We start from the raw sequence: 14959 nt of genomic DNA, 5'->3' as shown, positions 1-14959 counted from the left end.
CACCACAAGGGAGCAGCAGTGTGAAAGGAGATAGTATGGTGAGATGACAAACTGCACCACATGCTGGTGAAGAACAACTGTGAATTCTGTCCCTGTTTAGACATTTTCTGGCACCACATTTCTGACGCAACATCCTGTGAGAAAATTATTGTGTGTTTGTTGCTTTACATACCTTATAGCTCGTGCCAGGGCTTTTTTTATACACTGTATGAGAACATAAGCATGGTTTCCTGTGTAGATGGTGTTTCAAGAAAGTCGGTTATGGTACAAAGTTATGGTCGAAGTGCTGCACCCAAGAGAGGAGGCTTAAAACAACAGTGACACACTGAATTAGGAAGTTCTGTTTGAGAGCTGCAGAACCATTCAGGAACGCATGGCAACGCCATTCAGGCACTGGAAAGGTCAATAGTTAGAATAACTGTTTGTTAGCGGAAAAAGAAATCTCAACTGTATTATCACAAATTGCTTCCAGATTGTTTCTTTCTTTTAGCTATTACCAAAATTGAGTACAGACACTGACACCATTTCAGCAAAATAAAGGGTTTTCTTTTGAAGTGTAGAATGAGAGGCCATACCCTGAAATCTGAAACTTGGCTCTCTGTCTTGTCAAATGTCAAATCTGTGTTTGAAATGCATGCATCTATTGGCGTTTATGGCTCATGAGGTTATGGAAGGAGTTATGACTGAAACATAATTGCCCAATATTTTGAATAAGTGGCCTATGTTTTTTTATTATTCTTCTGTGACTGTATGATAACTGAACAGCCTTCAATCTGCTAACCCTACATTTAATATTCATATGTAGACATTTTCTGCTTTTCTATTTATATTTGGTACCTGCTTGCAAGCTATTTTATATCCATGTTCTTAAATAATGGTGAGTTTCAAAGTATTCAAAGTATTTATAAGTGTTTACTTAAATATTTTTCATGAGTTATAGATATAAATGATAAAATATTGAAATGTCAACTGTCATGTAATTCAGTTTGTGTTCCTCTTTCTCCCCATTTGTTTTCGTTCTGTTCCCCGTTTCTGTTCATTGAATGTAACTGCAGTTGAAACCAAAATAACTAGAATAACTCCTTCTGGTCGCCTGGAGTCACAGAACTACATTTAATTTAAGGTAGAAATATGAGGAGAAAGCAGAGAAATACTGTAAAAAGTGAGCTGTTGAAGCACTGCTGTCACAGAATATCTGCTGTGAACGGCAGTATTTTGCATCAAAAAAAAGTATTGTATTGTATTGTATGAAAACTGTAAAAGTACTAAAAAGAGAGATGATTATTGCCTGTTTTAAATAAATAGAATTCATATTTTTGTCAGTGATGAAGCTCACATTGTTCCTCAAGATTAATATTCTAAAAATGTTTTATTAGTAATTGATAAAATATGTGACAGTATGTTGATTAAGCAATAAATCAATGTTCCCATGTTTTTCTGAGTAATGTAAACTGTATCAAACTATAAGGTTAAATCACATCCATGTCCCATCATCATGATTGATTATTTTTACTTATTTTACTTTTATTTATAATTCAAAACAAGGTATGAAATTAAGGAATTACTTGTTTGTGACTGGAGACAATTCAGTATTGTTTTAATTTGACTAGTTTTCAGTAAACTCTAGAAAAACAAACTGACACTTACAGTGAAAGGAATGATTTTTTTGCCATATCTTTTTGCTTGTGCGTCAGCCATATTATATTTGCATTCATCCACAGTCAAAGTCTTTCATGCAGATTTATTTATTTTTATCATATTTCGCAGAACATAAGTTCTTAGTTACAGTCACCATCTATTTCAGGAAAAATATTCCACCCTTAGTCACTTTATAATATCCCGTAAGAAGGTCACATTCACCACACTCTAGCTCTGTTTCTTTTTTTTACTCCTGAACAGAGTACCACTGCTGGTTGAAATGAAAAGCAAATATTAATATTTGCTGGTGTTACTCTGGAATGTAGACCCAGGGAAGTGTTGTACATTCCATATTTAATGACTTGTTTACTTTCCAGTTCAATGGATCTTTTTTCCTCCCAAATAACAGCATGATGTAGAATGACCTTGATTACATACAAATTACAGCTTTATTCAGTCTAATCTTATTTCATTTTGAAAAATGCTGAAATTGTAAAATGTATGCTTAGCAGTAAAATAGCAACTGAGTTTAGCTAGCCAGTAAGCAAAGCTTTGCATTATGTCAATGTGTGAAAATGGACATTCATGTGGCTCCTTGCAACTATAGCTTCCAAATAACTTAAGGGAAACTAAAATAAAAAAATGCATCTTTCTTCATATTCCAAAACTCTTGAAAAGTCATTTACCTGTAACACTGGAACTATACATAAAAAGTACTTGCATTCATTCATCCTTTTCACATTTTAAGTTTCAATCTCAAACTGCAATGCACTTGCGATTGTGTGTGACACACCCCCACAAAGTGCTTAGCATCCTGTAATGTGATACCACTAAATAAAATCAATCTGCCTGAAATAGTAATATTAGTAACAAGATTCTGTACTTAGAAACTCAGAGGGACCCGGTTTTGTGACGGTATTGTTCGTAAAAGTTGTCTAACAAACTTAATTTACTTAAACATCACTTTAAGAAAAAAGTTCTCACATCAATGAGCCATGCTGATAAAGCCAGGGAAAGCTAAAAGAATAGCTATTTGCTTTTAATGTAACATAGTACATAAAAATGATGAACGAACATCCATCCATAAACTCAAGTAATTAAGATTAAAGAGATAGTAACTATTTACATACTTCTAATATTTTGTAATAATTGTATTAACTATTTTTTAATAATTTTAATAGTAATTTCAGTTTGATCATGACATGTTTTTACATGTATCTTTTGCTCAACTCCTAAATATAGAAGCATCATTTGTCCCAGATTGTTCGTTTCATGTACTTTTGACCAATGATGTACAATTTTGTCCAAATGGTTTTCAGAAGTTGCTTAAAGCTACAATATCCAACACAGATAAACTGGTTAGTATTGAAGCATCTTTATGAGAAACAGAGAGAATACACTCTACACTTTCTGTCAAGTAGTTGGTCTTCATCACCTCTCAAATTAGAAGATCAATTACTGGAAGATGAAATAAAAGCATTAGCAAATATGAAATAGGTGGTGTGGGGTGACATTTATAGAGTTAGCTCAGGAACAGGGTGGGATCAAAGGGTCTCAGCAATATTAACCAATCTGTCTGTGTCCAACTCCCACAACACCCTGTAAAAGGTGTTAAATGTGTGTCTTTGGAAAGACAAACCTAAAACTACTGTGCAGTTGAGTGTTTCAGTTTGTATGTCTGATTATTTTTTTTCCCCTAAATTCTTCCTAATTAGGTTTTTGTTGCTAAAACAAAATCACACAACATTTGCGCTGGCCCTTTTTGGAAACGATAAAAGCTGCTAATCTCAGTCCCGTCAACTGGTGAATCTGTAAACACGCCGCATTCATTACAGATGGTCAGCCTTTTCTATGAGGGAGGTGTATGGTTCAGCGGATGGTCTTTAATTAAATTCATTGTTGGAAAGCTTCCTTGGTGAGTCTAATAACTCGTAGCCACACCCCATGCTCCTGACAACACTTTAGAAATATGGCACTTTTGCTTGTTGGCTTTTTTCAGTTTTGCCATCCATATTTAAATGCACACTGGTGTTTATGCACAGAGCGCTTTAATGATCCATCATACCATGTGGATGAAAGGGCAGAGTCCTCTACTTCATAGAAAGGAGGAGCAATTTGGCCATCTGCTTGGATTCTTTTTGTTTCCCTGGAGACTCCCATCTGCCTTTACATTATCAATGACAGTTCAGCCATGTCCCTTAACCTCCTGTCACCCATAGTTATCATTCTACACCCCAAAATACACTCAAATTAATACATGAAGTTATCACTATCCAAGAGAATGACAGCAAAATCTAAATGCTATATGAAACAGTGCGACTCTTGGATTGTATCAACTGTTTTCCATCAACAAAATTATGCTGAACTATGTTCAGAATGTACTGAACTAAATCCTGCAACTTCCATGACCGAAAGAGAGTACATTGAAACAAAGCAATTTTGTAGCACTTCTTTTTGTCCTAGTAAAAGATAAAATATATGCTTGCTTAATAATAGCAGCCTGAAAAAACAGACACATAACCACTGGACAAAATATTGCTTTTTTTCTTGCATTAGCTGTAAGAGATTATAAGTCCTCTTTTGTCACTAACAACTTCAACCTTTAGGTCCAGGAGAAAAAGTAAGCCAATCACATGTGATTATATACTATTGGATCATATGTGAAAACATGGAGGGGGAAAGATGTGACTGTCAGCCAGTCAATAAACTGCGGTGCCGCAAAAACCCATAAATATGACACAAGCAAAGCAGCATCTGGCTGCAGGTTAAAGATATTATGTAAGATAATAAATGATTGCGATGGTTATGTTTGGTAGGTTTGTTTTGTACACAAAAGTCAGGATGACTGTAAAAGAACAAATGCATAAAATTAGGTTTCTCATAAAAACACTGAAAGGAAAATAATTTATGAACAAACATACAAACCATTCCAAGTTAAACTAAAATATGAGACTACAGATGATAAATTTACAATTTGTGTGTTGAAAGAGCCAAACTTCTCATCACCACCAGAGGGAGCTTATTTTAGCTGATGGTTGAAACCTAGACTGTCCAGTAAATTGAGTGCTACACTTTTTCGCTCAACTTTTTATTTAAAGCGACACACCAGAACATCTGTCACAGTACTGTAGATGCCCCAAATTATCAATCCACTTCCCACACCATCCTGTTGCTCTCTAGCAAGACATCAGGGTACTTAAACTTCTCTGCTTTACGAAAAGACTGTCACTAAACCTGAATTAACTAGTCCAACCGTTGCCTCCGACCTGGAGAAGCTTTCTCACATCCCATAACCTGAGAAAAGTTAAAAAAATAAGACGAAGTTTCGCAAGCCAGATTTTCTCCACTCAGTAACTACTCCTGAAAATCCAAAAATGCCGCCCCCTCCCTCAATTGTTTTGGCTGTACCTTGGTTCCTAAAAGCAAACAAGGTACAAAGTACAGCATACTCTCGTGGCATCACTCCTCAAAAATATCTCAAATGATTCTAAACCATCAAAACCACTCTGCAATTCTGGAAGGGTCAACATCTGGTCTGCAGTTCAATGGCCAAGGCCAAACCCACACTGGTTCCCCTGGATCCAAGGTTGGACAATTGGTCAGAGGTACAAATATTGAGAAAAGAAAACCATACTAAATATACTGATATCATTGGAAAATGCCAACTAATACCATTAGAAGGATCTTTATTTAGTTGATATTTATTTCAGTCAAAGTGGAAATGTGAGGAAGCAACTTAGAAGCACATAAGTTCTGTGGTTTTCCAGGAAAAGTGGTAGCATCTCAAGGGGACAGGTATGTGTGGGAAGAGGACCCTTGTCAAGTGCATGGCGCCTCATTAAAATGTAGACAGGTGCTCGTTTGATGAGTTCATAAGCAGTTCAGCAACAGCCTGGAAGTAGTGCACTTTACAAGACTGTTCAAAGATCTTTGACATCTGAGGAGAGCCAGAGAGTCCAATAATCCTACTTTCAGAATGTGAGTCTTTCCTCCGAGATCAATCCAAGATCGAAACATCAAATAGAACTGCTGCTTTTCTCTTTCTAAACCTCCTCTCCACCCCTTACAAAAATCACTTACTAGATGCTATTAGACAAGCTGGTAAAAGTGTCATTACCACTGGGAAGGGGGGATGGATAGATTTCCGTCAAATCGTGGCATATTCTCCACCCGTTTAAGCCTATAGTTAAGAGTGCAGCATTATTGATAAGACTGTGTTCTGGGCACAACTCTGTGCCCAAAGGCCCAAAGGGAAGCAATCCACAGAAGTGGGCTTTCATGTTCATCTATGTACAAGAACAAAGCGAGGATTTAGTCTGCGACTTTGATCCACAGAGTTGGAGGAGTGTTTTAATTCTTTATTTTTTTACTCAACCCTTGGGAAAAGCCTGTGCTCAGTTGGTGTTTTGTGAGAAGTGCCACAGAAGTGTCGCCTCTGGCATGCCAGATGATCCCTCACACTGTCCTTTGCCTTGCAGACAAGTCTGGGAAAATTTCCATCACTACCAGGCATAGCAGCACATCACTATATTACAGTAGAGTTCAAAAAGGCTTTTATTGAAATCAGAAATGTGTTTTACATCCAGATATCAAGGTGATTGCATATGTTTATCAGATTACAGAGTAACTAGCTGGAATTGTCGTGTCCAGTCAGTATTAACTGCTATCTTCTAGCCCTGCCAGGTAATAAGGTTATTTAATTCTAGTCTCTTTTAATCTGAACTGATGTTTCAGTTTGACGACAAACCAGTCAATCTGTTTGTATTGATGCTGTCATTTCTGGAGGCAAGAATCGGTTCAGGTTAAATTGTAGATATGTTGGGAAACATGTTTCATCCATCTCTAAGGTTTATAAGTAGATTACCTTTTGTAATTCGTTTTGTTACACCAGTCAATAAGCTTCCAATGCAAATGTGGTTCATTTGTATTTGAATTGATGTCCTGTCCCCATTAACTTATGCCTTTAATGCATTCTGGTACATTAGTAAATAGACTTGCTGGATTAATCATTGGTTCATTGGGATCATTTGCTTTCCTTGTGCTTAATCGAATCTCTGACATTGGTAATAAGGGCAGACTTCACCGGCCTCCATGGAGACCACCTTATATTTTCTTTCACTATCATATTGTAGTTTTCTGGTGGGAAAAAAATAGTTGTAAATGTTCAACTTCTGTTTTGATTTATAATTTGACAATGTTTGTTACTTTGACATCTTTCTTCTTCTACTCCTTTCGATTCTCACTTTTTCTCCGCAATCACCTTTCCTTTTGCAGATCCTGATAATTGATGGTTCTTTTGTCTCAAGCATAAAACCTCTGAATAAGGTCCATGAGCATTACTTATTTAGTTCTAATTAATTGAAGTTTACCTGGTTGAATTTAATATGAGTTTGCTATGTCAGCTTAGAAGAGGACTTATGGCCTGAGTAAGTGTCCTGATTACATTAGATACTTTTTGCAAGTTTACAGTTGCCGGGTATAAAAGAAAATTTATTTAATTAGACAAAATTAAAATTAAGTGAATTTTATATGCAAGTCAGGCTATGGAGCAAAGGGTGTGTTGGATTGAAGCAACTCCAAAAAACATTGAAGTGTGAATACAATTTAGCGATTTTTTTTTAACTTTCTACACATAGTTTGGTAGGTTAAAAAAAAGGTGTGATAAGAATTAACAGACTTCGTATATTTGACAGACTATAAAGGCGATCAGTTTTTTTAAAAGCAACATCTATATTACATTGTTCATTAGCTGTTAATTCAACATGCTGTGACTTGAGCCAACAATGGGCTGAGTGACTTATGAATACTCTAATGGTTAAAGCAAGAGAAGCCAACAATTTCATGGCTGTTTTTTTTTTTTTTTTTGTTATCAGAGTTTAATGTATTGCAATACATGCCCCGTGCCCATTTTGAGTTTTGTGATGTGCTCTCAGTAAATAGGACCAAGATCCATTCTGTGTCAGGGACATGACCTGGAATACCAACATCATGCAGTAGGATGCTTAACAGTTCCCTTGTGTTGATTGATATAGCTGTACGTCTGCTGCTGATGTTTTTAAAACAATTAGACGCATAGCTAAGATTTCTGTTTTTTGCACCAGTTGCTGTAAAACAGATTTCTGTGTTTTCTTGCAGTCATTCGTCAGCTAAGGAATTGTGTGCATCTACAAGAGTAAGAGGAGCCACTAAGCACTGCTTGACATTTTCTGCACAAAGAAGTCCTTTGAAAAGGTATCCTCAACCTAACCTACCCCAAGAAGCAGTTATGTGCTCCTTTTGTTTTCTCACCATCCCTAAAATGCATCCATCTCCCTAATGGGTATTTTTTTCAGAAGAACATGTTTCAGAGTATTGCAACAGCAGGCAAGGAGGATCATGGACAGAGTCGGGACACACAGGCCTTTAAAAAGCAAGATTAATACCCCGGCAAAGATGATCTCATAGTTAAGTGTTTTCTGTTGTATTTACACATCCGCCCAGGTTGTCAGGCTTGTGCCTGTCTCTGAGAAATGGAACCGACACATCGTGACACTAATGCATCACTGAAAATATTTGAAATGAAAAAAAGCTCATGCTACAGCGAGCCAAAGAGAGACATTGCAAACACTCCATTTGACATTGACACAATGGCGCCTCTGCTCAATACAAATACTGTTATTCCCTCCCAACCAACGTCTCCGTTCTTCCCTTTGATGGAGGAGTCACGCAGAAGAAAATCTGCTGCACTCGGAGCAAACTAATGACATGTATTAATGACATTAGACTATCCAATTCATTGCTTTAATAATTCATAATAAGGGATTGCCCGATTTGAAAGGGACATTTTGTGTGAAAAACGATCACATTAATTCAGGTTTAATTCAAATCTAAACTGTCAAAACACCCACCTTTTATTGAATCTGTGTTAAATTTTAACCATTTCACAGGAATAACTCACATGTTGGTTTTATCGTATGGCATGGTCTTTAGCTTTTTCTAAACATAATTAGGTATAAGTGTACATAAAACACATAGTTCATCAAATAAAAACAAGGTCAAAAAGGAGAAGCTGCAGGTTACAAACTTAAGTCCTGTTTCTATAGAATTTAAGAGCAGAAGCAGCAGCCTGGTCCTACAACTCAAATACAATTCATTAAATGTTCATCAAGAAGTGTGACAACTTCTGTAAAAACAGGTGTTTTAGCAGTTTGCTGATGTGGATCAATGCTCTTCAGCCATTATTTTCCCAGCAATAAGAAAGTGCATTATCCCATTTACCTCTGAGTGAATTTCCTCAAGACTCTCAACTTTCTTTGTGGGGTTTAAATTACCCACAGGCCAGAGATTGTCTGCCATAACCTTGTGATACTTTTTAAAAAAGGGTTTTTACCATTTCACTATCTAACCTTTTTGCTAAACCCTACAACTTCTCAAAATGTTCTAGCACTGTTGTTAAAGAGATTACTATGCGTTCCAGTGAAGTGTATGAAGGGTTAGTGGCTGATCCCACTTGGATGACGGGTTAGATTGCCTAATGGCAGTAAAAATGTGACCTCGTTTCTTTTTTATCTTCCATAATAACAAAGTAAAATAAGGTTTAAAGAGAATTCATGTATACATAGCAGGAAATGGATTTCTCAATCAGATGATGCTGCCCTCAGTGTTCAGAGCTAATCAGACTGCATTGTGGTAAAATGACTGGTTGGGTCCAAACCTTTCACCTCTGCTTCATAAATGTACATGAAGGCTGTCCAAAATTACAGGGTTTTTGGCCATTTCATGAGAAATCAAATGTAATAGCTGCTCATCTGTTAACATAAACACCTCTGAACACTCAACCTACACAACAGCATACACATAAAGACTATTATTTTGGTTATGATCACTTTGTATGTCCTTTATTATCATGCAGCAACACTGCTAGGGTGAATGGAAAATCCTAATCTTATACAGCTCTCACGAATTTAAGGCCTTCGTGTGACAAAGTCTTTGCAGCAAACAAATTCAGTCATGAAATCTTTGCAGGTGACACAGTGATGTGTATGGCTCAAAGGACCACTAAACATTGAAGGGAAGCACAGTTGCATAGCATACTAAACATGCAAGCGATTTTGATAAATAAGAATTGAATTGAGTTTCAGCTGTGACATGTTGATTGATCAAAAAGCTCATGGCTAAGGCCTCCCTTCTCTCCTGTCTTATTTATCCTTTGTCAAATGGTTTTAAAATCAATACTAGCCTTGTACACAACCTTTTCTGCTGCGGGCACTCGAGGAGGACTAAAAAAAAAAGAAAGAGGAGAAAAAGAAAAACACCTGCTCTCTGGGTGATCGTTACTAATTTTTCCTGTCAAACATGTGAACACAGAGTAATTATTTTCTGTGTGGTTTCAGGGCATAGCAGAGTATTGTACAATCCATTTAGATAACTTCTGAGTGGGCCTGGAAAATGAAATCGCCCCAAACCACACAAGTCAGACAGGAGAGGTGATCTATCAGTCGCTGAGGCGAATAACTCAACTTAAAGATGTCGTGCCTCGGATGAGCCGGATTTTTCCATTCGAGAGTAAAGGAAGCATAGCTCCTTGTCACACTGAGACTTAGAAGTTATTTTTATTTTGGTCTTGAGCAGAGATGCTGCATTTTACAGAGTTGCTTGACATCTTGACAGGAGCTATGCAAGTAAGCTTACTTGATCTGGGTATAATGTTATCATCAAAAGTATTTATTTGACCCTCATAACATCCTTATGTGAAATGAGTAAGAATTGTATCATAGGTCTTTTGAAGCATTAAAACAATTGTGGAAAAAAAATTAAATTCAATATCAACACTGCACAAATTAAGGAAAACAAAAATGTACCTTAGGAAATCATTTAGTCAAGAGAACTAAAACTAAATGTGACCAAAGGCCTTCTACCCTTCTCACCACTCTAAAAACTGTGCACCTACAGTTGAAAACTTGGTTTACATACATCAACACAAACAATTGTTTCTACACATATGCTCAACGCATGGTGTTTGTCTATCTTCACAGGGGCTTTGCATTGATTTCCATACATTTTTAATTATTTCTACAACCTAACTGACTCTTGCACTAAACCCTAGATAGTACATACTGTACCTAGTGCTAACCTAAACCCAATTTACACCTTATTTCTAAACCTAACCACAAAACAGCACTTATTTTTATGTGCCCTGGGCTTTTGGCCCCACAAGGAGCAGTGTGTACTCACAACATAGGTATTTGTTGGAATAATGGGCCAAACAAGGTGCTAAATGCTAACATACACACAGGCCAAATGGTTGGAGGTCACACAAAAAAAACACAGGATGCTGTTAGTGTTACTTCATTGTTGCCTGCCTACTTTGATGCTTCATGCAGTCTGGATTAAGCTCAATCACGCAATTAAGATACCATCTTAAAATATTTTTTGTAGCACAGATCTCCCCTGGCACATGTAGACAACTGTAGCACTCATCTAATGCACTTGACATTAATGAGGTAGTTAGTTCTTTAAATATAATGGCATCTCTACCTTCAGTAGTGAGCCCTCCCACCACAAACTGTAGAAAGAAACCCAGAAGTCTAATTTCAATACTTACTTTACTAAGTAAGTAAGTTTCCCTTCATTCATGCACAACCCCATTAGAGATACCTTTGGGAGTCAGAACAGAGCTTAGGTTAGAGATAAGGTCAATGTGTGTCGTACTCAGCAAAATGACCAAAAGCTTCAACGAAGTATACGACTGTTTACTTGTTGATAAGTCAAAAATTAAAACTTATACCACTTGGCAGTTGTGTTTCAACTTAAATCTTAAATCAAAGAGTACTTTTAGCCAATCTAAAACAAAGGGGAAATTCAAGTCGGCATCTGACAAAGATTCAGTTCAGTTCATTAAAGGCCCGAGTGAAGTGGGAGCGTTTTTCCACTTACCCGATGAACGTCCCTTGAAAGAAATGACCCCAAACTCCTGACAGCATCCGGGAAAAAACGTTCTCACCGCAACCAGTACGGTTCCATCAGAACTTCTTCCTTCGAGTTCCGATAATCCGCACCGAGGTCTCCACTCTTTGCATTGGCAACCCGCCAATGCTCCAGCCAAGTCCCGCGTTAGCCGCTGAGCTAGCAGATAGCTAAACTAGCTCCCTCTCAGTCGAGTTCGTCACTCACACCTTTCCACAATTCCGTTAGGTTCACGGAAGAATCCTGTCCGCACATTTTCACCTCACGAACACAAACGAAGTTCATGCGAGTCAATATGAGTTTCACTTTACACATCGGCAGCTCACTCCTTTCCTCAGGCCAACCTCTTACTCCTCTTCTCTTCTCGCCATCGTTTTCCTTTACTTCCGGTTTCTCTTTCTTCTTCTTCACATACCAGAATCTGCTTTCAAATAAACTTGAACCACGCATACGGGAACTACCACAGACACTTCTCCAATCATTAAAGCAGTTTCCATCTAATCATAGATTACAGTTACATATTATATAATACAAATATTAACAAACAGCCATTAAATTCCTAGTATAATATATTTGCTCTCCTTGTCAGGTGTATCAGTTTAAATGAAAATCTTTGTCTTGATAAGCCTGCAGCTATCATTACTCTCTAGATGTTTCAAAGTTTGTCAAATTGTTTAATAGCCTAACCTTCTCATAAACATTTCCACAACCTGTCTGCTAAGATTCTTGATCTTATTAATGCTCTGATGTTCTCTAACAAACCTACCAGGCCAGGCCTTCACAAAACATCTGGATTTATACTAATCATTACAACACATTCCATTACGATCAGGTCAAACATTAGTAATAAATAACTATATGACTTCAGAAAGCAATTGGAAGCATTAGATTTTCTAAAGAGGTTTTAGAGTAAATAAGACTGAATACAAATGTGCTCATTTTTTTTATTTATAATAAGTTTTACTATTTGTGTAATATGTTGGCAGTTACATAAAATCTCAGAAGTTAACATATGTGGTTATAATGTTTTATCTCAAACTGAATGCTATTTATAGCAACAGCAAAAGGTCATGTGTGATTTGAATTTGAACTTCAGTACCTGTCTGAGACATCAGTCACTTAAATAAAATTACTGAAATTCTTTGTGCTCCTTTCTCTACATTAAACACAGATAGACAGATAGAGGTGCACATTTAAAGCAAATGTACTATTTGAAACAATTTACTATTAATGTTTGATTTGTTTTTACTTAAAAGACTAAATGGCACCATGGTGAAGGAAAAGGGAAAAACTTACGTACCTGTTTGACCTAATCAAGTCTAACTGTACACAAGTGGGATCCTGCGTGACATGGACAAGATGGCCCCTTAGTCATTCATGCTTCTCCCCATTTGTTTGGGTAACTGTCGTCTGTTCTGCATCCACGTAAAAACAAAGCAGAGAAGCACTTATGAGTAAGTGTTCTCCCTCCAGAGCTGGCAAGTAACTGAGCCAAGTGTTTACAAAGAGAGCTGGACATTTATGAGCCGTTTACAAGACACTTGATTCAAGTAGAATGACTTGTCTCAAATTTTTAATGATCTTATTGAAATTAAATTTGAGACCATGCCACAGTTTTACTATTAACCTATCCATGACTGCCTCTACAGCTGTAACCTAAGCCCAAATTCTACATTTTTCCATTCACTCCCCATACTCCATTGCTACAGGGAAGGAAGGGAATGTTTATCAGATAGGGGTGACTCTGCCCTCGAGCCCTACTCTGAACACAGCCAGGACAGTCAGATGATTTGTAGCATGCTGGGCATATACAGGCTTTTAAATGAATTTCTTGTTTCATTTTTGAGCCAGTGGAAACTCAGACTGTCTGATCCTCCCTAAACAATGGGTTAAAGAACTGTAGCAGCTGTACTTGGTGAAGCAGTTTGTTCAGGTGTATTGGGACACATCAACACAAATGTAAAGCTTAGGATAACTGTTGGAGTCTTACCATCAGACTGAAAGTAGAATGAGTTCTGGGTTTATTGCAGCTGATATTTATAATAGAGGAGGAAGGGAATCAAACCCAGTTATTTAGACAGCTGGGGACATTTTATTTTCTCTCTTTGAAACGTCAGTTGTGTGGAACCATTAGGGAGGAAGCTCCAGGAAGTGGCTCTCCATATGCTGCACAATTAGTCAGGATGGGAGGCAGGCCGAGCCAAACCTTGTTATGCCCTGGTCAGCACACGTAATTATCATTGCTTTGGATATCCATTACAGTCCAGTTGATGGGAGTGGGCAGTTCGTGAGAGAGAAGATAGGTTTTAGTAGTTTATGCACTTGCTCCAGCATCAAAAGATACGTTATGTAGCAATTGGCTAACTGTAACCATAAACAGAAATGTTCAAAAATAGTTTTCTAATTAATAATTATATCTTTGAGTATTTCCTTGCTGATGACAATTGAGTTTTGTTCTGTCCATGTTCAACTGGAAACTCATCATGACATTACATGACGACATCTCACCCTCCCTTATTTGGTCATGGGAACAAATTATCATTTCTTAATTTAACAAATAATATATTTACATATTATCTACTTGCAATTCTTAAGCAGCAGATATAAATGTTTTATCCAGTTAACATTTACAGTTGCTGCCTCTACTGCTGAAGTGATGTATTTCCATTTTTAAAAGGATTGCTGAGATTTTCTGAGAAAAAAGTCAGAATTCTGAAATTAGAGTCAGAATGTATTTTTTCAGTGGCCCTAATCCTCTTCCGTATTCATCACAAACATTTTTAAACAAACAAAAAATGGGGCCTCTTGTTCAAACAAAAGTCCAATGTCTGCTGAGCCTGTTGAGCTTTACAGTAAATAGATACTGTCACCAGGGGTAATTTTCACTGTTCTTACGTATATACATTACTGTCAAAAGCTTTATTTTGTGAAAAAAGGTTTATTTGGAAATGTTTCTTCAACCTAAGTTTGCTTTGCAAAGTTTTATTTTATGTATTTGATCTCTTCAGAGATTGGTTCTGCATTAGCTTTTATTTGCTTTATGTAAAGATGAACTGCATGGCTCTCCACCGCAGCAAAAGACAGATTCAGGTTTCATCTGTAGTTTTCACAAAGAGACTTATTTCAGGAAGAAATTCCATGTTCAATTAGCGGACTTGATTATTCATTTGAGAGCCATTGATTATAGGCGATGTGTTGTCAGCATCCTCATTATTCCCTTTGGAGGATAAGAGTTCTTTGTCAAGATGCATGATGAGTCGATGATGTGTACCTCTTAGCGGTATGACATTTTCATCCATCATGGAAATTTTGGATCTCTCAATCTCCATTCCCTTAGCGCTCAATCACGCCTTCCTCAGCGACTGACAGGCGGCCA

At 37.1% G+C, this 14959-nt stretch overlaps 1 long non-coding RNA gene across 1 annotated transcript in view; it reads right to left on the bottom strand.

Annotated features, from left to right (window-relative positions):
• Positions 1–11969, bottom strand: part of LOC103138079 (uncharacterized) — a 79126-nt gene extending 67157 nt beyond the window's left edge. Inside the window, exon 1 of the long non-coding RNA XR_476208.1 lies at positions 11554–11969. This is a non-coding gene — a long non-coding RNA (uncharacterized LOC103138079). The remainder of the gene's footprint in view (positions 1–11553) is intronic.
• Between the last annotated feature and the right edge of the window lie 2990 nt (positions 11970–14959).

This window comes from Poecilia formosa, unplaced genomic scaffold (genome assembly GCF_000485575.1).
Source record: "Poecilia formosa unplaced genomic scaffold, Poecilia_formosa-5.1.2 Scaffold46, whole genome shotgun sequence".
Taxonomy (NCBI): Eukaryota; Metazoa; Chordata; class Actinopteri; order Cyprinodontiformes; family Poeciliidae; genus Poecilia; species Poecilia formosa.
Note: the sequence above shows the minus strand (reverse complement) of the source record. Positions and strands in the feature narration are given on the sequence as shown.